A 25,071-nucleotide genomic window follows, 5' to 3' on the forward strand; every position below is an offset into this window, starting at 1 on the left:
TGGCAGATGGAGTTTAATTCAGATAAATGCGAGGTGCTGCATTTTGGAAAAGCAAACTTTAGCAGGACTTATACACTTAATAGTAAGGTCTTAGGAAGTGTTGCTGAACAAAGAGACCTTGGAGTACAGGTTCATAGCTCCCTGAAAGTGGAGTCGGAGGTAGATAGGATAGTGAAGGCGGCGTTTGGTATGCTTTTCTTTATTGGTCAGAGTATTGAGTACAGGACATTGGTTAGGCCACTGTTGGAATATTGTGTGCAATCTGGTCTCCTTCCTATCAGAAAGATGTTGTGAAACTTGAGGGGGTTTAGAAAAGATTTACAAGGATGTTGCCGGGGTTGCAAGATTTGAGCTATAGGGAGAGGCTGAACAGGCTGGGGCTGTTTTCCCCGGAGCGTCGGAGGCTGAGGGGTGATCTTATAGAGGTTTAGAAAATGATGAAGGGCATGGATAGGATAAATAGACAAAGTCTTTTCCCTGGGGTGGGGGAATCCAGAACTAGAGGACATAGTTTAGGGTGAGAGGGAAAAGATATAAAAGAGACCTACGGGGCAACTTTTTCCACACAGAGGGTGGTACGTGTATGGAATGAGCTGCCAGAGGAGGTGGTGGAGGCTGGTACAATTGCAACATTTAAAAGGTTTTTGGATGGGTATATGAATAGGAAGGGTTTGGAGGGATACGGGCTGGGTGCTGGCAGGTGGGACTAGATTGGGTTGGGGTATCTGGTCAGCATGGACGGGTTGGACTGAAGGGTCTGTTTCCAGGCTGTACATCTCTATGACCCGGCATGTGAGCAACTGTCTTCACTGTCATTCTCAACTTTCGTGCATGAGATTAATGTATCATATGCCCATTGCATGGAAATTGAACTTGAGATCTTCTCCCTCATAAAATCGTAACTTAATGGTTTTAACCATTCCTATCATTCAGCGCAAACATTACTGTCACATATTTATTGCCATTTAAGCAATTTTCTGCATTAAATCTAGGGTAAACTGATTTTAATTATCTGGCTATGAGTATTACAAATATGAAATTTACTTCATAATTTCAGTAATTGTAGAAAGATCTGTTTGTTCAATTTTTGAGATTATGGATACTTGGCCAGACATTGATTGCCAAGCATTTACTGTGGGCTGTCAATGAATTCATTTTGGGTCGATATTATTTTCCTTTGTCAGAGCGGAGTTAATTAATTTTTGGTCCTGTCAGTATTGCAAGAAATTGAGCCAAATGATTTTGATTGTCAACTGATAACAACAGGTTATTGCATGCTTCAATAAATATTTAGAAATATTCACTTCCATCCCTTTCATTTTTTTCAGGTCATTGTAATATGATCTCATCTGTACTCAAGTAGGTGAATATTTGAGTTTATTAAGCAAAACTGTATACAAGGCTTGGGAACTGAGGATATCCTTGGAACCTGCCCTAATCCTTATGTTTAACAGCTAAGCTTTGAGGAAACATATAGTGTACTCTTTACTCCACAGCTACCATTTTCATTCTTTTCCTTAGGTATTCTTGAGATGTGGGCATTGCCATTATTCAGTCCTACTTGATTGAAGAAAATATTGATGGCTCTTCTTCAAACAACTCTGTAATCTTTCAAGTAGTTGTACTCCCACTAATCTGTTACATAGGGAATTCCAAGAATTGACTGAGCGGAAATGAATTCCAGTCAGCACCATTAATTGAAGGGAAACTTGGAAATAATATTGTTTCATTTGCACACACCCAGCTCAATGATTGAATTAGATGGGGGAAAAAGTGCTGTCAAAATAATCTGATTGAGTTAGTATGGTCAGTGTTAGCTCCAGTGGCAAAAGCACCAGTCAGTGAATGGTCTTGAACAATATTGACCATCTGTGTTTTGTTTTATTTATTTCAACGACATGAACATTCCTGACAAGGACAATATTTGTCATCCAAATCTGGTGTCATGGAGTGAATAAAGCTATTCTATCTTGGAAAGGTCCTGGCATGGAAAAGATCATATAACAACTCTACTCTGATCTGTTGGTTTTCGGACCACTTAGTTCTGCTTTTGGTCTGCTGTTTCTAATGTTTACTGTACAGGTAACCAGCCCTCTGTACTGGCTTCACTAGGTTCATTCCTCATTCCAAGGTACGTATGCTGCTGCTCCCGGTATGGACTCAAGTAACGAATCAGGGACATCACAGGTTAACTCAGTTCCATCTTCAGCAAATATCAATAGATAGACTTCCAGCCAGGATCAATGGATAACAATCAGAAACATGTCTATTATTGCAATCCTTACTCTTAAAATGTCCTAATGTTGAACCAACTGCAATCAGCAAAGTTAGCATTACTAGCTATGAAATCTGGGACCATACCTATCTTTGTGGCTCAGTTATTCACTAACTAAATCCATTGAAGTACTTAGGAAGCTCAATGCTATTTGGATATGAAAGTAACATTATAATGCAGTCATGAAATTCCATGAATGGCATTCAAATAAAAGCAAAATACTGCAGATACTGGAAATCTGAAATAAAAACCGAACATGTTCGAAAAACTGAAGAAAAATCTTATCAGAAACAAAAGCAGAAATAGTGCTGGTGAAACTTAGCAGTTTTGGCAGCATCTGTGGGAAGAATGTAGAGTTAAGAAAACAGCTCCGATGAAGAGTCACCAGACTCAAAACAGCTCTGCTTTCTCCCCACAGATGCTGCCAGAGATACGTCAGACCTGCTGTGTTTCAGGTTTCTTGTTTTGTTTCAAATCTGCAAATTACAGTTCTTTATTTTTCTTAAGAATCATATCAAAATTGAGACATTAATTTGTTTCTCTCTCCACAGATTCTGCCATGCTGCTGAGTTTCTCCAGCAATCTTTGTTTTTGTGCCATGAATTTGAGAACCAATGGATGCTTCAGTTCCTTTACTTCCACATCTTGTGGTTTGTACTCAAAAAAATTCAGAAACTCCTGACCTACAATTGAACTTATCTGTTGTTCAGCTCAATGTGTTTATTTTTCCAAGAATTAATTTATAAAATATAAAGCGTTTATACAGCTTTCACGAGAGAACATTATTTGGAAGAAAAGGCCGCTTTGAAAAGTTAAGGGGAAATGGGAGAGGAAAAAAAAATACATGAAGAAGAAACAAATTGCATCCAGGTTGTCGGTCTTTTCTACACAAGGAACAGCAAAGTGGTTCAGTCTGTTTGTAGACAGCAGACTAAATCACTATTTCGCAGCACCAGGGGCCATGCATAAATTGTATACAAGTTGACTGCTATGTGGACATTTCATTCAACTCAACTGGTTCTGTCAGAAATCAGATTTTAAAGGTCTTTAGCATTGATGATGCTGTCAGTTAAGTTAATTTCAAATTACCCTAGTTTGTGCCAGAGTTGTTCAACTGTTTTGAGTGTGTGGTGCTGGAAGCCACAGCAAGTCAGGCAGCAACCGAGGAGCAGGAGAATGAAGGGCTTATGCCCGAAACGTCGATTCTCCTGCTGCTCGGATGCTGCCTGACTTGCTGCGCTTTTTCAGCGCCACTCTGATCTCCAGCATCTTCAGTCCTCACTTTCTCCTCCTTGTCCAATTTTTTGCATGGTTCCATTCTGGAGCCAATGAGAAAAGGTCAGAAAAATAACTTTTGGCCCAATAGTTAATGAGAATTTCAGAAAAAAAGCAATAAGTCGATGAATTAAATGAGTTTTTAATAATGAATGAAATCACATAAAAAGAGCTAGAGCAAGACAGTTTGGGCTCCATACTCTGGTCATCAGGAAATGGAAAGGAGACCAGAGCTGAGTTAAGGTGCTCTCTCCTTCTCCTTCTCACATTTACATACTTTCCTTCTTTCATTCATTAATAATCTGTCCCTCCCTATCACCTACAGAATTCAGTCTCCCTTCCACCCACATACATTCTCCCTTCCTCATACTCAACCACTCTTCCCCTCACACACACACATTCTCTCTGTCCTTCTCTCACACCACCCTCTCTCTCTCTCACACACACACATTTTCTCCCTGTCTCACACATACTCTCTCTTTTTGCTTCGTCACTCATTATTCTTCTCAAACACATTTCCCTCCTTCCTTCGCACACAATATATCCCTTCCCCTCTCACACAAACTATCTCAGTCCCATTCTCCTTCACACATATTCTGTCTATCTCACTCTGTCTCATTGACACACGAGTTGTCTCACTCAGCTTCACTCACTCATTCTACACCGTCATGCACCCATGCCCACAGGACTTGAATATTTTTGTGTTATGGATTGAGTGGCATGCTTTCACTTGACCCTATCTTAAATTCCTGCTGACTCTGACAGGGCCACCACTGCCATTCCCCAGCCTGTTCAACCATCTTGAGCTCTATCAAGGGCTGGAAGCTATGTGATTGAGCAAGAGCATTGCCAAGGGTGGAGAGAGAATGGACTGTCTGAAAGCTAAATGGAACCCACATCCACTTATCCAACACAGGTCACGTCTCTCCAATATTTGCTGCTTATAGGCTCATTGTTACTCCTACTTGTAGCAAATCTAAATAGTGGGGATAGGACTGCCTTTGTATGGACAAGCAGCTCTACAGCAACTTAAAAGTCACAACTTGTTGCTCTAACAAAATGTTGTGGGTCACATACGCAACTTTGGTTGGCCACAGTTTGGCCCATTAGACAAGCCCCAAATTTATACAGTTTTCAAATGCCATGGGCTTGCCAGGTAGACAAGCAGGAGGCTGGAAGAATACAGAAAGCCAGGCAGCATCAGGACGTGGAGAAATCAATGTTTCGGGTGTAACCCTTCTTCAGGGCTGGGGTTAGGTGTATGTGGAGCTGCAAATAAGGGGGTGAGAGGTGTTGGGGGATGGGTTTGGGTGGTCAGGTGGGTAGGGTGGTGAGGTAAGGATAGGTGAACACAGGTAGAGGGTACAACCTGGTAGGGATTGCTAGTCTATTAATATGCTGTAAAAATAACCTTATGTCTTGATTAGAAAATTAAATGCAAGCTACACAATGTTTTATTTGGCTAAGGTATATTATTTTTGTACTGGAGTCATAGAGACATGCAGTATGGAAACATTTTCTTTGGTCCAACTCGTCCATACTGACCAGATATCCTAACCTAATTTAATCCCATTTGCCAGCACTTGACACATATTCCTCCAAACCCTTCCTATTCATATACCCATCCAAATGCCTTTTAAATGCTGTAATTGTACCAGCCTCCTCCACATCCTCTGGCAGCTTATTCCTTACACGCACCACTGTCTGTGCAAAAAAGTTGCGTCTTAGGTCTCTTTTATATCTTTCCCCTCTCACCCTAAACATATGCCCTCTAGTTCTGGACTCTCTCTCACCCCAGTGAAAAGGCCTTGTCTGTTTTTCCTATCCATGCCCCTCATGATTTTGCAAACCTCCATAAAGGTCACCCCTCAGCCTCCGACACTCCAGGGAAAACAGCCCCAACCTATTCAACCTCTTCCTGTAGCTCAAATCCTCCAACCCTGGCAACATCCTTGTAAATCCTTTGTGAACCCTTTCAAGTTTCACAACATCCTTCCAATAGGAAGGAGACCAGAATTGCATGCAATATTCCAGAGGTGGCCTAACCAATGACCTGTACAGCTGCAACAGGACCTCCCAACTCCTGTACTCAATACTCTGACCAATAAAGGAAAGCATACCAAATGCCTTCTTCACTATCCTATCTACCTGTGACTCCACTTGCAAAGAATTATAAACCTGCACTCCAAGGTCTCTTTGTTCAGCAACACTCCCTAGGACCTTACCATTAAGTGTATAAGTCCTGCTCTGATTTGCTTTCCCAAAATGTAGCACCTTACATTTATCAAAATTAAACTCCATTTGCCACTCCTCAGCCCATTGGCTCATTTGATCAAGATCCCATTGTACTCTGAGGTAATCTTCTTCGCTGTCCATGATACCTCCAATTCTGGTGTCACCTGCAAACATGCTAATTATACCTCCTATGTTCACATTCAAATCTTTAAATAAATGATGAAAAGCAGTGGATCCAGCACCGACTACTTCTAGGCCAATACAGTGCAGATGCAAATTATTATATCTGTACGAAATAATGCACTCAAGGAGAATTAATGTAAAGTGGCAATATAACCTTAAAAGGTGCTATTTCAGGCAAATACAAGATAAGAGACCTTGAAAAGATATTCACAAATCATTGATAACTTGGTTTAGAAGGATTTTATTGGAGCAAATAGGGAGAAAATGTTTCTAGCAGCAAGTGGATCAGTAACCAGAGATTGTGTATTTAAAATAATTCGCAAAGAAAATAGAATGAATATTGGTAGCTTTATTCACAAAGGAATTTAAGATATCATGTTTAGACCATAAGAAATAGGAACAAAAGTAGGCTGTTTGGTCCCTTGAGCTTACTACATCATTCAGCAGGATTATGATTGATCTGAACCCCGCATGTCCGTTTTCCTGCCCTTTCCAGTAACCCTTGATTCCCCTATTGATCAAAAATATATCTATTTCATCCTCAATTATACACAAGGACTTTGCCCCCACAGCTGCCTGTGGCAAAGAGTTCCAAAGATACTCAACACTCAAAGAGAAGAAATTTTCCACTTCATCTCAGTCTTAAGTTGGCACCCCTTTATTCTGAGGCTATGCACACTGGTTCTAGACTATCTCATGAGGGCAAACATACCCTCAGCATTTACTCTGTAAAGCCCCTTAATAGTCCTATGTACTTCAATGAGTCACATTTTATTCTAAATTCTCTTTTTGTTGCAGCTTTCTGAAGTGATTTTCTCTCCATGTAAATAATATTCTGTTCTTTTGTTCTTCCTTCGAAAATGAACTACCAAATTTTCCCATATTTGCCAATGTTTTGCCCACTGATTTGTGTCAGTGCTATGCCTGTAAGAGAAATTTGTTCTGTGCTGTTTCTCTTCCATAGATGTGTTGCCAATTGTGCCAAATGTCTGCTCCAGAAGCCTTGGATAAACCACTTTGAGCCCCTGAACTCCCAAGACAAAAGAATTCTGAGTAGGTGGAATTGGGTTCACACAGTCCCAGAGTTTTAGTTTTGCTTTCAGTTTAAACTTGGAGTTTAAACTTGTTAGACATAGCTCTCTTTGTCTCTCTGTGTGCTGCAGTAGCTGGAGTCCTCTCAACGCTACTAGATTGAATCTATTAGGGTGCCTTTCTCCTGGACTGGAGATAGGATGTGAGAAAAAAAATCTGTTTTGCTGAATTTGCCTTTGCCTATGGTCTGTTTATGGGAACAGTTGGTGACAAGTATTTAAATAATACATTACATTAATTCTATTGAAATATTTAATAAAAATAATGTCAATTCTTCTTTTTTCTTATTTATATTTTAACTGTGTTGTAAGAATAAAGTGAGTTGTGCTTAAAGCCTAGTAGTGGACCAGTCAAATCACATCTGGAACATCACATCTAACACTGGCCTGTAGATAAGATAAAGGTTAGGGCCTAAGCAGATCTTGAGATATTTTGAGGGATTTCAATCTGGTCCATAACAGACTTAACCGATCACTATCTCTCTATAAAGTGTTTACATCTCTCTTGTAACTTGCCTTTCACCAATTTTTGTGTTGTCTGCAAATTTGATGAATTTGTACATTTGCTTCCATCCTCCAAGTCATTAATATGTATTGTAAACATTTGTGGTCCCACCACTGATCCCACTGGGGTTTCAGGTTGCCAACCTGAAAAAGAAGCCCCTTGAAAAATAATTCACTCTTTCCTGCTCATAATTCTGTCCATGCCAATATTTTATCTCCAGCGCCATTGGCTCTTATCTTATGACCTACTCTATTGTGAGGTACCTTGTTAAATGCCTTCTGGAAGACCAAATACAACATATTCAATTAGTTCCTCTCTACTCACTTTGGTTGAGAAGTCCTCGATAAACCCTGATAAATTAGTCAGACACAATATCCCACTCACGCAGCCATGCTGACTCTAGGAGACCAACCAACCCAACCACCCCGTGGCTCAACACTTTAACTCCCCCTCCCACTCCACCAAGGACATGCAGGTCCTTGGACTCCTCCATCGCCAGAACATAACATGATGGTTGGAGGAAGAGCGCCTCATCTTCTGCCTGGGAACCCTCCAACCACAAAGGATGAACTCAGATTTCTCCAGTTTCCTCATTTCCCCTCCCCCCACCTTGTCTCAGTCGATTCCCTCGAACTCAGCACCGCCCTCCTAACCTGCAATCTTCTTCCTGACCTCTCCGCCCCCACCCCACTCCGGCCTATCACCCTCACCTTGACCTCCTTCCACCTATCACATCTCCATTGCCCTTCCCCCAAGTCCCTCCTCCCTACCTTTTATCTTAGCCTGCTGGACAACTTTCCTCATTCCTGATGAAGGGCTTATGCCCGAAACTTTGAATTTCCTGTTCCTTGGATGCTGCCTGACCTGCTGTGCTTTAACCAGCAACACATTTTCAGCTCTACTTGATTAGATTACAACTTTCTAAACCTGCTACTATTACTTCCCTAATAATTGATTTCAAAATTTTCTGACAATACATGTTAGGCTAATTGGTCTATAATTACCTGCTTTTTGCCTCCCTCCCTTTTTAAAGTAAAGGTATCACATTAGCAGTTTTCTAATCTTCCAATACTTCTCCAGAGTGCAAAGATTTTTGGAAAATTACAACCAATGCATCCCCTATGTCTATAGCTATTTCTTTTAGGATCCTATGACGCAAGCCATCAGGGGCCAGGGGACTTATCTGCCTTTAGCCCTAATAATTTGTCTAATACTACTCTAGTGATGCTACTTAATTCCTTCCCTGTATTCTTCAGTTTTAATGTTCAATGCATCTGCAAAATATTGGTTTAACTCCTGTATCCTTTTGGTGATCCTTTTACCCATCTCCCCAGATTCATTTTCTAAGATCTACGATGCATTTCCTGAAGAGGGTTTTGTGGAAACAGATTCCATATGAATTTTCAAAAGCTAATTTGCTTTGAAAAGAACTAATTTTCAGCATTCTAGAATTAGACTTCCTACAATGTGGAAATAGGTTCTTCGGCCCAACAAGTTGACACCGAACCTCCGAAGAGTAACCCACTCAGATCCATTCCCTCACCCTATATTTACCTCTGACTAATAATGTACACTATGGACAATTTAGCGTGGCTAATTCACCTATCCTGCACATCTTTGGGTCGTGGGAGGAAACCGGAGCACCCGAAGGAAACCCATGCGAACACAGGGAGAATATGCAAACTCCACACAAACAGTTGCCAAAGGCTAAAATTGAACCCAGGTCCCTGGCACTGTAAGGCAGCAGTTCTGGTGAAATGCTGGAATTTAGGGTTAATTTGCATGCTCCTTCAATAAGAATACATAGGGAAATAGGATGAAAGGGCCTTTCTGTGCTGGGTTCTGCATCATTATCTTTGACTTAGTAAGGGTAATTATTATGCTATTTGATGAGCATTTTTGTTTACATAGATCCCCTTATTCTGGAAGCCAAACTGTTCCAATTCTTTCTCCTATGTTAACCCATATTTGAATGAAATGTTCACTGTAGAACTACAGGCATTTACAAAAGTTGATGCAACAGGTTTTATCAAATTCCACTAACCTGCTTCCCCTGTTTCAAAGAACAAAGAAGAACAAAGAAAATTTGCAAGCGCAGGAACAGGCCCTTCGGCCCTCCAAGCCGGAGCCAATCCAAATGTACTGTCTAAACCTGTCAGTCAATTCCTAAGCATCTGTATCCCTCTACTCCCCTCTTACTCATGCATTTGCCCAGGCGCATCTTAAATGAATCTACCGTGCCTGCCTCTACCACCTCTGCTGGCAATGCATTCTAAACGCCCACCACCCTTTCAAATCTTTATCTATACTTCTATTAAAATGTGCAAATACCTCTGTTTCAACAACTGCCTATTGCAAAGCACTGCAAGCTCTAACAATTCTATGTGAAGAAATTTCACAAAACATTTTTGTGGGCTCATTAAAGGCAAATTTAAATTAATGGTGCATCATCACAAACTTTAAGCCTTTTTCACGTGACATTAAAGCTTTTTTGAAACTTTAAAATCTCTGTTCAGTTGTTTATCCCTCTCGATTGAAGTCCAAATAGACCCAATATCTCATCTCTTATCTTAATTATAGGGCTGGATTTAATGATCCTGACACAGGTCCCGTCAATCAGTTGGTGAACAATTGGAGAAGTGGCATTGCTTCCACGGGGATGCCTGACCAATTTAAATGTCCATCAGACACCTAACTCACCAGCTTCCAGCCTAATCACACCCATTGTGAGCTGCCAGCCAGTTGGAAACAACAATGGACAGTGAAGGCAGGATGAAGATCATGAGTGATAAGGACATGGATCTGGTAAACTGACATGCAGCCTTTCCCACAACTAAACCTACTCAGCTGTTTTGTTCCTTATGTGGCATCTATATTTACTTATCCTTGGTGTCTTGCTTTTGATGCTGATAAAAATAATGTAATTAAAATTATTTTTGATCCCACCTGTAGATCAATAGCATGTAACTGAGGTAACATTTTAATAACAAAAACAAAAATTGCTGGAGCATCTGTTGGGAGAAAGCAGAGTTAATGTTCGAGAGTCACTGGACTTGAAATGTTAACTCTGCTTTCTCCCCACAGATGCTGTTAGACCTGCTGAGTTTCTCTAGCAATTTCTATTTTTGCTTCAGATCCCCTGCAGTTCTTTGTTTATTTTATGATTTTAATAATCCGTACTTCACTTATTTTCCTTTCTAATTTTGTTGCAAAATTTCATAGGACAAGAACCTGTGTACAATTTTACTTCATTTCAGTGCTCATAAATATTAACTTCCATCTGCCTAACATAAATCAATCCAAGAGCCCAAAAAAGATTACAATCATTTTTTGATATTTATTTTGAAATAGTCTTAATTTCCACACATTGCTATTACTGGGTCATGTGCACAACATAAGAATGTAAATATTTTCAAAAATCTGTCAGTTTTTGTTATATATTAACTTAAAGGAGGAAATCTACAATGTTACAGACAATTACACTTCTGTTGGTGATGCGTACATTAAGAGACTTTTATTTTTAGCGACTAAATGTGGCCAATTTTAACTTGCTGCAAATGGTATGAGCATGGCCATTGTAGCCAAAAATTATTTACGTTGGAACTCTAGTCGGTACCATCTTGTGATGAGGAAATTTTAACTGATTGCTTGAAATCTCATTGTGATTATATTAATTTATAGTTAAAACATTTAACTAATACTGATAAAATATGATAGTTTTCCTATCCGTAAAATGCAACCAGTCTCAGTGCAGCGCAGTGAGAATAGGGATGGAAAAATATACTGGATTGCCTTCACTTCTGCATGTGATGTGAGCTCCCTGAGGCCAAACATGTGAGCCAGAACTCCTGCATGAAACAGGCACAATTATTTACATTCCATTTAGATAATGTGCTGAGGTAATAATGTCTTTCACTCCATCTTTTGGCAGAACATTGAGAATACATCGCTGATCGTGGAAAATTACTGCTGAGAATTCTGAGGCTGCTCCTGTATTATCTTGCATTGGAACTTCTTTTTCAAAGTAGCTGTTTGGCATTGGGTGGAACCTTTTTTTTTTGTAACAGCAGCCTTAAAACCAAAGTTGCGTCCCACACTTTTTTTGGTACATACACCAAGTTTAAAGAGCTGGTCTTTTTTGACACTCATCCAACACATGTAAATTAGTTGAACCTGAATCTGGAAAAACAACTGGCTTCAGCAAAGTCATGCCAGGTACATGTGGAAAGCATACTGCTTAAGTTGTGTGAGAGCAAGAAGATAAAAATTGACCTCAGTTGCTCAAATTATGCTGGACTGATTGCAGAATTCGCCTCTCAGGCTTGTTGGTGTATTGAAATTACATTTTGCAATTCCTCCAAAATGTCCCATGAAAACTACAGATCAGTAGTTTTTAATGGATAACTTTGGAATACCAATATCAGTTTCAAAGTTTTTGATTTTGAGGTATCAAATATCAGTGATAAACTCTTAATTACTTTGGATGTGAATATAGGAGGTATGGTTAGTAAGTTTGCAGTTAACACCAAATAGGTGTTGTAGTGGACAGTGAAGAAGGTTATCTCCAAGTACAACAGGACTTTGATCAGATGGGCCAGTGGGGTGAGGATTGGCAGATGCAGTTTAGTTTAGATAAATATGAGGTGCATTTTGGTAGGGCAAATCAGGGCAAGACTTATACAGTTAATGGTAGGGCCCTAAGGCACGTTGCTGAACAAAGATACCTACGGGTGGAGGTGCAAAGTTCTGTTAAAATGAAGTCACAGGTAAACTGGGTGGTAAAGAAAGCATTTGTCACTTTCCTTCATTGGTCAGTGTATTGAGTATAGGAGTTGGGAAGTCATGTTGCAGCTGTACAGGACATTGGATATGCTTTTAAAATACTGCATTCCATTCTTATCTCCATGAGATGGAAAAGATGGTACAAAACTGAAAGAGTTCAGAAAAGATTGATAACTATGTTGCTGGAATTGGAGGGCTTCAGCTATAGGGAGAGGCTGAATAGGGTGGGGCTTTTTTCCCTGGAACATTGAAGGCCGAGGGTTGACCTTATGGAGATTTATAAAATCATGAGAGGCATGGATAGGGTAAATAGACAAGGTCTTTTTCCCAGGGTAGGGGGTTCCAAAACTAGTGGACATAGATTTAAGCTGAGAGGGGAAAGATTCAAAAGGAACCTGAGGCATAACTTTTTTAGGCAGACAATAGTGCATGTATGCAAATGAGCTGCCTGAGGAAGTGGTGGAGGCTGGTTCAACATTTAAAAGGCATCTGGATGAAGACATGAATAGGAAGGGTTTGGAGGGATACGGGCTCTATTCTGGCAAATAGGACTAGGTGAGTTTGAGATATTTCGTTGGCATGGATGAGTTGGACTAAAGGTTTATTTCTGTGCTGTATAACTGACTCTTTGGCAGTTATTGCTATGGGTCTGCTCTTTGTCAGTGGCATTGACTAATAGTAGTAGAGTTTGATTTTACGCAACTGGAAGAGATGTGAATATATCCATATATGGACATAATGGGGACTGGATAATTTGCACAATTCATTAATTAGAAAAGGAACAAATAATGAAAAATAAGTCTGATGTAACTAGAATTAAAGTCAAATAAGACAGATAAGATCAAACTAATGAGTTGAATAAATTGAACATTGATATGGGCAAAAAAATTAACAATTTGAGAATGATAGATGCAAACAGAGACAGTCTGTCTGTAAGACCTTTTCTAATTTATTAAAAAATGAATTCTCAACTTGTAAATATAACTTTAACATTAGTTGGAGGTGCCTCCCTTTTCTCCTAGAGATTTTTCAAATCCTGCTGAACTAAAAGGGTTTTCCATGCAGTTTGATTGCAGATAGAAATGCAAGTAATTACTCTCCATGCACAGAGATAATTCCCCCTAACTAAAATGATAATTTTTAGAATCATTAATCTATTCAAAAGACAGGGGAAACAGATTAAATGTTCACACTGACTGAAAAGGTCAGTGTTGTTGATGCTTGGAAGGGTACCCATTCACCATGTGAACTAATTGTACAGATATCTAGTGATAACTGTCTCATGTGTGCAAAGATATGGGTAAACTATTCAGCAAACTTGAGAAAGAAAATCCAAAGGGATAACCCACCCTCTATGGTAAACTAAACAAGGATAGTATCAAGCTTAAATAAAAACATAATTGTGTAAAGTTGAGTGCCAGATCAGAAGATTACACAGTATAAAAAACAGTAAAGAAAAGCTGAAACATTAATAAAGGAGGAAGCAAAATGGAGCATGAGAGATATCTAGCTAGAAATATAAAACATATAGTAAAAGTTCCTACAGATATATAAAATAAAGAACTGTGAGGATTGCTCTTATAGAAAATGAGTCTGGGAAATTAGTAATGGAAAATAAAGAAATGGCAGTTAAATTGAACAGGCATGAGAGGTCTTCATTACACATGTAACATTCTAGAGATAACTATAAACCAGAAATGGAAGTGAGAGAGGATCTTAAAAGGACATTAAAATCACTATGACAATGGTACTGAGCAAATTGTTGGAGATCTCAGATGGAATTCATTCTAAGATCTTAAAAGAAGTGGCATGTAAGATTGTTGATGAGGCGGTTTTAATTTTCTTCAATTCCCTGTATTCAAGTTCTATTAGATCAGAAATTAAAACAAATGTAAAAGGAACATAGAAAACAGGAAATTATAGATGGTTTAGATTAATATACATCAGAGAAATGTTAGAAGCTATTATTAAAGATTTTATAACAGTGTACTATGAAAAAAAAATCAAGGTAATCAGGTAGAGTGAACATGTTTTGTAAAAGAGAAATCAAGCTTAAATTTATTGGAATTCCTTAAAGAAATGATATTTGCTATAGATAAGGAAACATGGTGGAAGTACTGAGTTGGATTTCTAGAAGGCATTTGAGACAGTGCCTCAAAAGATTATTGAAGAAAACAGAAGCTTATGGAGCAGAGGGTAACATTTGGCATGGATAGGAGAGTGAAAAGTGAGGTCTGCAGAGCTGGAGATCAGAGCTGAAAATGTATTGCTGGTTAAAGCACAGCAGGTCAGGCAACATCCAAGGAACAGGAAATTCGACGTTTCGGGCCAGAGCCTGATGAAGGGCTCTGGCCCGAAACGTCGAATTTCCTGTTCCTTGGATGCTGCCTGACCTGCTGTGCTTTAACCAGCAACACATTTTCAGCATGGATAGGAGAGTGGCCAGCTAACAAGAAGCAGAGAATAAGTATAAATAGGTAATTTTCTATTTGGCAAGATGTAACAAGTTTTGTGCCTGGGAGACCAGTGTAAGGGCCTCAACAATTTAGAATTTAAATAAATGACTTGGATGAAAGGATTGAAATTATGGTTGCTACATTTACTAATGATATAAAGATAGGTAGGAAAGTCAGTGTGAAAATCAAATAAGGTGGCAAAGATCTGGCAAATGGAATAAAATGTGGGGAAAAATGTAGAGAAATGTCCATTTCTGGAATAATAAATACTAAAGAAGCATTTTATTTAAATAGTGAGACATTGCATAGCTCTGATGCAGAGGGTTTCCTGGTGCATGAATCACAAACAGTTACTCTGTAGGTACAGCAAGTAATTGGGGAGGTAAACAGAATGTTAATATCTATTGCAAAGGGAATTGAATTTTAAAGAAAGTCGTGATTTAGCTATACAGGATATTGGTGAGACCACATTTGAAGTGCAGTGTACAGCATTGATTTGTATATAAGGAAGCATTTAAAAGTAGTTCAGAGAAAATGAAAGATACTAGACTAATACCTGGAATTGTCTCATGCAAAAAAGGTTGGATATACTCAGTTTGTACTTATTGGAGTTTGGAAGACAGAGCTGAATTGATTGAAATACATGCGATTGTGAACTAAAAAGGGCGAATCCAGATGGGATGATTCCTCTTGGCTTTTTGGGGAACTTAGAAGTGGGAATCACTGCATAAAAACCAGGAGCAGCCCATTTAAAACAGATGAGAAGTTTTTTTTCCCCCACACAGAGGGTCATGAGTCTTGTGGAGCCCCCATCCTCAAAATGAAGCGGAAGCAGAATCTTTGAATTTGTTTAAGGTGGAGGGCAATAGATGTTTGATAAGTACAGTTTGAAAGATTTTCACAAGTAGATGAGTTTCTGGAAAAATTAGATCACTTGTGACATTAATGAATGCTTGAACAGGCTGAAGGTTCCAAGGGGACTGCTTATTGCTGCTTTTAATTTATGTGTTTATATGTAATACCACAAATATATATGAAAATCCCAGTGAATTTATAACCATCACCAGAGAAGTAGCCAATATGACTAAAATCATTTAAGAGTAGAAATTGCCTAAGCTATTTGCCACCCGTAGTCAGATACAAGAGAAAGGTAAAGTGAGGTGTCATAATAAACACCTGCAAGTGCACTGTATATCACACAGATAAATTAGATGTGCATTATTGAAATTCTAATGCAGTATGCAAGAAACTGAGTAAACTATCAAAAACTACGAACCACTCAATTAACATATCACTAACAAAGCAGAGCTGAAAGTCGGCCCTCAATGTCTGCCATATGAAGTAATAGGAGAAACTACAATGTTACATGAACCTGTCACAGTTTAAGCTCCATGTATGCTCAGAGTAGCTTGCAGAGAGTACAGAAAGGGAGCCAGTGGAAGATTTTCAACTTGTGCCCAAAGCAGGCATGTCATGATGCATTTATGACAAAACGAGGCCATCATTTCTGTGGCTGATTTAGAATTGGCAAATAGAATACTATAACTGTTAAAAGGACTTTAAATCCTAAGATAATCCATCAAGCAGCTGTCTACATACCAAAAAGTAGTAATGATTGAGACAATTTAGATTTAATTTAGAGTAGTGATTAAATACTGCAGGCAAAACAGGTATCCAGTATAACTTTCCTTGTCTAAATACATGTTTCTTTAAGATAAAACAGCCATTTCAAATGAAAATTCTCCCCATCCCATGAAGGCAGAAGATTCATTTTCTGGAGAATTTGGAACATACTGCCCTACAAAATGTTTGACCCCTTATTTTATGTATTTTCCACTGCCGAAACACTAAGCTCACTATAATTCTGCTTTTCAAGCCAAAACTACTTTTTTCCTAGCTGCAGTAAAGTTACTATAAATATAAAAATAAAAATATGTGTATGAATGACAATCTGACTTGACAGGCTGATGTTTTAATTATAAAAATTGAGGCAATCAGCTGAAAAAAATACGTATGAGAAATGACCCCAAAGTTTGATACCAGGTTGTGACTTGGAGACAAGACATATATAGAAGTTTTAATAAAGGCAACTAATGGATCTCCCATAGGACTGCTTCTTATAAATAAGGAGGTATGTTCCCTTCCTTAAATGTCTGTTGTTGCAATTATCTTCTACTCTTCCCTTTTAACTGTAACTTCCCATATCCTCTTAGAGTCATGGAGTTATACAGATGAACAGCACAGACATAGACCTTCAGTCCAACTTGTCCATGCTGAACAGATATCCTAAATAAGTCTGGTCTCATTTGCCAGCATTTGGCCCTATCCACTAAACTCTTCCTATTCATAAACCCATACAGATGTCTTTTAAAAAATGTTGTAATTATATCAGCCTCCACTACTTTCACTGGCAGTTCATTTAATACACACCACCTTCTGCGTGGAAAAGTTGCCCTTTAAGTACCTTTTAAAACTTTCTCCTCTCACCTTAAACCTATGCCCTTTAGTTATGGATTCCCCCATCCTGGGGAAAAGAACTTGTCTACTCACCCAATGCATGTCCCTCATAATAAGGTTTTCACTCAGCCTCTGACACGAGGGAAAATAGTCCCAGTCTTATATAGCTTCACCCTGTAACTCAAACCTTCCAATCCTGGCAACATCTAAATCTTTTCTGAACCCTTTCATGTTTCACAATATCCTTCCTATAGCAGGGAAGCCCAAATTGCACACACTTTTCCAAAAATGGCCTAACCGATGTCCCACATTACTGCAACATGACCTAACTCCTATACTCAATGTACTGCCCAATAAAGGTAAGCACACAAAATGCCTTCTTCACTATCCTATTTACCCACAACCCCACTTTCAAGGAACTATGAACCTGCACTCCAAAGGTCTTTTTGTTCAACACTCCCCCAGGACCTTACCATTAAAGTGTATAAGTCCTTCCCTGATTTGCCTTTCCAAAATCCAGCACCTTACATTTATCTAAATTAAATTCCATCTGCCACTCATCAGTCTATAACCCCATCTAATCAAGATCACATTCTACTCTGAAGTTCTTCACTGTCCACTACACTTCCAGTTTTGGTGTCATCTGCAAGCTTACTAACTATACCTCCTATGTTCACATCCAACTTATTTGTAAAATGGTGAAAAGCAGTGCACCCAGCATCAATCTTTGTGGCACACCGCTCGTCACAGGCCTCCAGTCTTAACAACAACCCTCCACCACCATTATCTGTCTTCTACCTTTGAGCCAGTTCTATATCCAAATTGCGGGTTCTCCCTGTATTCCATGTGATCTAACCTTGCTTACCAGTTTATGAGGAACCTTGTCAAATGCCTTACTGAAGTCCTTATAGATCACATCCACTGTTCTGCCCTCATCAATCCTCTTTGTTACTTCTTCAAAAGAGTCAGTTAAGTTAGAGAGACAATTTCCTGTGTTGACTATCCCTAATCAGTCGTTGCCTTCGCAAATTCATGTAAATCCCATCCATCAGGGTTCCCACCAATGGCAGGCTCACTAGTCTATAGTTCCCTGGCTTTTTCTTACCTATTTTCTTAAATAGTAGCACCGCCTTAATCAACCTTCAGTCTTCCAGCACCTCACCTGTGACTATAGATGATACAAATATTGGGGCTCAGCAATCACTTCTAGTTTCCCACAGAATTTTAGGGTACACCTGATCAGATCAAGAATTTATCCACCTTGATGCATTTTAAACTGTCCAGCACCACCTCCTCTATAATATGGATATTTTTCAAGATGTCACTATTTATTTCCCCATGTTGTCTATCTCCCATATCCTTCTCCACAGTAAACACTGATGCAAAAACTTGTTTAGTATCTCCCCCATCTCAAGTTCAACAGATCTTTAAAAGGAGATTGAAACACGTGGTGCTGAAAAAGCACAGCTGGTCAGGTAGCATCCAAGGAGGAGAGTCGACCTTTCAGGCATACTCCCTTCATTGGGAATATGGGGTGGGGAAGAAAGGGGGCTGAGATATAAAGAGAGGGTGAGGGTTGGTGTGGGGGAAAAGGGGGAAGGTGATACGTAGACACAGGAAAGGGATGATATTGATAGGTCAGAGGGGAGGGTGAGGTGGATAGGTGGGAAAGGAAAATGGACAGGTCTGACATTTCAAGAAGATGGTGCTGAGTTGGAGGGTTGGATGCGGGAAGAGGTAGGGTAGGGGAGGCACAGAAACTGGTGAAGTAGGCATGGATGCCATGGAGTTGGAGGGTCCCAAGGCAGACAGTGAGGTGTTCTTCTTCCAGACGTTGGATAGCTTGGATCTGGCAGTGGAGGAGGCCCAAGACTTGTGTGCCCTTGGTGGAGTGGAAAGGGGAGTTGAAGTGGTCAGCCACAGGGTGGTGGGGTTGGTTGGTGGGTATGTCTCACATGTTGAGATGTTCTGAGTGTGCCCTGACATTCCAATGGACAGGAGACCTCATCTACTGTCTGTTGCTCTTGATGGGATGCTCGAATGTGCAGAAAAGTCTATGCACCTCAAATCCAAATATTTCATCTACTATATCTATTGCTCTTGATGTGGTCACTCTACATTGGGGGTAGGGCATCAATTCGAGGAACATTTCAGAGAACATCTCTGGCCTACAGCCATCCCACTCCTCTAAGGACATGTAACTCCTGGATCTAATTCCGCTCAAAGTCCATCAACCCCTACATTTTACAAGACAGCACATTGTTTGAAATGGGGAATTGCGGCAAAAAAACTCCTGCACGAACTGCCTCTTTCTCTTATCTTCCTGGAGGTAACTCATTTGACTGCATTTTTGGTGTTTCACTCTTCCTGTAACTGCTATCCATCACACCTTAGTTCCTGTAAAATTCCTTATTCCTCATTGCCACTCCAGCCAATCCATGTGATATGATTCACAACCAAACACTTCCTACAGACAATAGTAACATGGAAACACTCCCTACTCACTTCCAACAGGAAGAGCACATCACTATTTAAGGTGATCTGCACACCTTAATCTACAGACCTGGAAAATAGCACAATATTACTGCTCTAAAAACACTGCTCCAGGCTAACTTAGTACTATAGTTTTACATGTTTAAAGTTTAATCAAGAGACAGATCTCAGTTAAACATATGAAAGACCCACTTTACTTACTAATAGATTTAGAAAAAAAATTATACTTTAACACCTATTCCTGTGCTGTGAAACCCCTCAGAATTTCATAAGGTCAACTGTGAATTTCACTAATTTTTCTTCAATGACTCCAATAGCCAGAGATACTGGAAATCAAACAGAACAGGCAGCTGTGCATACTCATGCTGGGTCAGACAGTAGCACAGGTTTATTTCTCCATTTGATTCACTTTTCATGTGGTCACTACCTTTGTCTGTCTTCCTCCTCTATAAAGTGCCATTGTTTTGATTTTTTCCCCCCCAAAAGTTCCAAATAATATAAAAGCAGCAAATATTTCTCCTAGAATGTGAGGAAATCAGCTCCAATACAAAAAATACATCAAACAAACAGCTTACAATTTTCTCATCCTCCATTTTGGATTACCCAGAATCTTTCTTGGGATTGAAAAAATAAGCTCCAGGGTGGGTGATGGATCCTGTATTGTAAGCTGATAAGGTACCAGTGTCTTTGAATTTTAACTTCATCGCTGCATATTAGAGAAAACCAATGGAATAGGCTGAATTTTCTGGAGGAATGGATGGCATTAAGTGGAGCGGACAGGGCATCTAATCAGAAACTGGTGCAGTATGAAAGAAATGTTTGTTTGGGAAATAACTGCACAGAAGCTGTATCTTGTTAGAGTCACCATTTATTTACTTGTGCACTGTACACTGGCTATGAGCAGCCAGCTCAGAGTCAGTCCCTGAACGAGGGAGATTCTCATCTCCTGGTTACTTTCTTCTTTTTAGGAAGGGGGAAAAAGGCAGAGAAACACCTTTTTAAACAGCAGGAACACTGACTGGGTGGGCCAGCTTGGAGTCAGTCCCCTAAATGGAGGAGACACTACATCTCCTGGTTAATATCTTAAACAAATAAACAGTTTACAAAAAAAAAAGTTAACATTTACAGCTGTATACAACAGCAATTTTACAAAGGAGAGGAGCAGCAAAACTAGGCCCCAAAACCTACCATTCAACCAGTTTACAGGAAGAGGACAATCCACAAATCCCAGTTTCAAATATAAAAAGACAGCAACAATGACATTTATACATAGACAATCTTGTTACAAAGGAAATTGCAGACAATATAGACCCAACAAGTCACCATCCCTCCCACCCACTAAGGCAGCCCACCCCTACACACCTTCTGGTTCTCAGTCCACCCCATGCCCCTTCGAGTTCTGTCTGCCCTGACACCTTTCAACCATCTCTAGGACAGACTGCTAGATACCTGCCTGAGGTGACAGTGCAGAGGATGGCAACCCACCTTCTGGCTCAGTCTGCCTCTATGTACCATGTGCTCTCACCGACCCAAATGTGCCATCTGACCAGTGGGCTATACTAGCACATCTTCCAGCCACCTCTAGGACAGCCCATCCCTTCCCTGGGACGACAGCATGCAGGGTAGCCAACAAGCCTTCCAGATCTCAGCCTGCCCCTATGCATCTTCTGGCACTCAGCTGCTCTGACATAGCTTTCGACCACCTCAGACAGCCCATCCCGATTACCCCTTCTGAGCGCTGTCGTCCTGAGAATGGCCTACCCACCATCTGGCTTTCGCGACAGCCTACCAGCCTCCAGGTTCACAAGATGGCCTACCCACCCTCTGGCTCTCAGTGACTGCTTTCAGGATGACCCATAAGCCTCCCAGCTCACAGTAAGGGCTGCCAGACCCAGGGACACGAGACAGCGCAAGTGATAGACCCAACAAACACCACAATACAGTTTTAATTACTGAAAAGTCCTTTCTGGTCCACATTCCAATATAGAGTCTTCAAAATTTAGAGTCCATTCCAAACTGCAGAATCCACTCCTGAAGGAAGCAAATGCATACCCCACAGCACAGGTGTTCAGTCTCCATGGACTCCTGACCCAGCCTTGGAAAACCAGGCCCACTCACAGGAACAGTACATTGTACAGGTGCCATTAACTCAGGGGTTTGAGCCACTCCTTAAGGCAAGGTTTTGTCCAAATGCCAGTATACAGCAAGTGCTCACCTCCCAGCACAGGTGTTCAATCTTCAGAGGCCCAGTCCCAGGGCTAGGCCTCCCCACAGGAACAGCTCCTCTGGTGAAATCTACATCTTCCAGAAGGGCTCCAAAACACCAAAAATGGTGAAGATACATAGGAAACTGGAGTCCAAGGGCCAAGCCCTATCATAAAATTAGCATTGTCCTTTTCTCAAGAGGAAAAAAAAGAGTAACAGGCTGTAACCAGCCAGTGAAACAACACTCCCCTAATGAGAACTGAGTTACACCTGAAACATTATGTGCATCAGGAGTTTAACAATCAGTCCTCACTAAAAGGAATGCCAGTTCACAAACTGGCTAAATAATTCAGCTAGTTCAGGAATCAGGTTTTTCCCCCACTCAAAAGCAGAAACCAACAGGAACATTAACTGTAGCACCAGCCAGCATAGAGTCAGCCCTGAAGCAGGGAGATTCTCATCTGGTTATATTTGTTCTTTTTAAGGGGGAAAGAAAAAAGAAACAGCAGGAACACTGACTGCAGGCTGGCCAGCTCAGAGTCAGTCCCCTAAACTGAGGGGACACTACATCTCCTGGTTATTTTGGTTATAATATTTTATTAAACAAAATTACAAAAAGTTAGCATTTACAGCTGTATACAACAGCAATTTTACAAGGTAGAGTAGCAAAGCTAGGCCCCAAACCCTACTGTTCAACCAGTTTAGAGGGAGATGAGGACAAACCTCAAATCCCAGTTTCACAAGTGTGACAATGACATTTGTACATAAAAAAGGACAATCCTGTTACATAAAGTGCATGCAAAACAGACCCAGCAAGCCCCTGTCCCTCCCACATTCCAGCCCACCCCTATGCGCTTTCTGGCTCTCGGTCCACCCCGACACCTTTCGACCACCTTTAGGACAGCCCATCCGGATTACCCCTTCTTAGGGCAACAGTGCTCAGAACAGCATACCCACCATCTGGCTCTCAGGGCAACTGGCATCAGGGTGGTCAACCCATCTTCCAGCTTTCAGGACAGCCTACAACCTTCAGGTTCACAGGATAGCCTACCCACCCTCCAGCTCTTGGTGACAGTTTTCAGGACGACCCATGAGGCTCACAGCAAGGCCTGCCAGATCCAGGGACACAAGACAGTGTAGGTGATAGACGCAGGAAACACCACAATACACAGTTAGTTACCAAAACAGTCTTTTCTGGTACACCGTCCAAATCTATACACAGTCTTCAAAATATAGAATCCATTTCCAGGAAGAGTCCACACCAGTATACAATGTGCAGTCAGAAATAGAGTCCATTGCTAAAAACAGTCTGCAATCAAGGGCAGAGTCCACTCCTGAAGGCAGCAAATGCACACCCCACAGCACACAGGTGTTCAGTCTCCATGGAGTCCTGGCCCAGCCTGGAAAAGCAGGCCCACTCAAGTACAGTACATTGTACAGGTGCAGTTAACTCACAGGGGTTTGGTCCAGTCCCAAAGGAAAGGTGTTCTCCTAAACTCCAGGATACAGCAAGTGCTCTCCTCCCAGCGTGTGTACACACACACACACACAGGTGTTCAATCTTCAGAGGCCCAGTCCCAGGGCTAGGCCTCCCCACAGGAACAGCTCCTCTGGTAAAATTTATGTCTTCCACAAGGGCTCAGTCCAAACACCAATAAAAAGCAAAGACACATACAAAAACTAGAGTCCAAGAGATAAGCCCTACCACAAAATTAACATTATCCTTTTCTCAAGAAGAGTAACAGGCTGTAACCAGTCAGTGAAACATCACTCCCCTAAGAACTGAGTCACACCTGAAACACATTGCACATTCCTGATGTGCACAATCAGTCCTCACTAAAAGGAATGCCAGTTAACAAACTAGCTAAATAATTCAGCCAGTTCAGAAATCAGGTTCCTCCTCCAAAAAGGGGGAAATCAGTAACATACTGACTATAATACCAGCCAGGAGAAAGTGAGGATTGCAGATGCTGGAGATCAGAGCTGAAAATGTGTTGACCTCCCCACCCCAGTCTATCACCTTCACCTTGACCTCCTTCCACCTATCGCATTTCCAACACCCCTCCCCCAAGTCCCTCCTCCCTACTTTTTATCTTAGCCTGGACACTTTCCTCATTCCTGAAGGACTCATGCCCAAACAATCAATTCTCCTGCTCTTTGGATGCTGCCTGACCTGCTGCACTTTTCCAGCCTCCACTCCCAGCAACTTCTCCTGCAACCGCAAGAAGAAGTGCAAAACTTGCACCCACACCTCCCCCCTTACTTCCTTCCAATGCCTCAAGGGATCCTTCCATATCTGCCACAAATTCACCTGCACCTCCACACACATCATTTACTGCATCCGCTGCACCCGATGTGGCCTCCTCTATATTAGGGAGACAGACCACCTACTTGTAGAACATTTCAGAACACCTCTGGGACACCCAGGCCAACCCAACCACCCCATGGCTCAACACTTCAACTCCCCCTCCAAGGGCATGCAGGCCCTTGGACTCCATCACCAGACCACAGCAACACAACATCTGGGGGAAAGAGCACCTCATCTTCCACCTAAGAACTCTCCAACCACAAGGGATGAACTCATTTCTCCAGTTTCCTCATTTCCCCTCCCCCCCCCACCTTGTTTCAGTCAAATCTCAAACTCAGCACCACCTTCCTGACCTCTCTGCCCCCACCCCCACTCCAGCCTATCACCCTCACCTTGACCTCCTTCCACCTATTGCATTTCCAACACCCCTCCCCACCTTTTATCTTAGCCTGCTGGACACACTTTCCTCATTCATGAAGAAAGGCTCATGCCCAAAACATCACTTCCCTTGCTCTTTTGATGCTGCCTGACCTGCTGTGCTTTTCCAGCAACACATTTTCAGCTATAATGTCAGCCACCTAAACTGAGGGGTGCTACATCTCCTGATTATATTAGTCAGCCAGGGCTTTCCTGTTTGGTCCAGGTTAACAACCCTGATGAATGACCTTGTAGTCAATGAGGTCAACCTCATCCCAATCGAATGAAAATTTGTTATTTTCATTCACTGTCAGGATTGTGGGTTTCACAAAATACAGAATCCCAACAGTGTGGAAACAGGCCCTTCAGCCCAACAAGTGGGCTGCACG

The 25,071-nt window shown here is 41.0% G+C and overlaps 1 protein-coding gene across 1 annotated transcript in view; it reads right to left on the bottom strand.

Moving 5' to 3' along the window:
- tgfbr2l (transforming growth factor beta receptor-like) overlaps positions 1 to 25,071 on the bottom strand; it is a 98,837-nt gene that overhangs the window by 65,242 nt on the left and 8,524 nt on the right. The window lies entirely within an intron of this gene.

Source organism: Hemiscyllium ocellatum, chromosome 7 (genome assembly GCF_020745735.1).
Source record: "Hemiscyllium ocellatum isolate sHemOce1 chromosome 7, sHemOce1.pat.X.cur, whole genome shotgun sequence".
Taxonomy (NCBI): Eukaryota; Metazoa; Chordata; class Chondrichthyes; order Orectolobiformes; family Hemiscylliidae; genus Hemiscyllium; species Hemiscyllium ocellatum.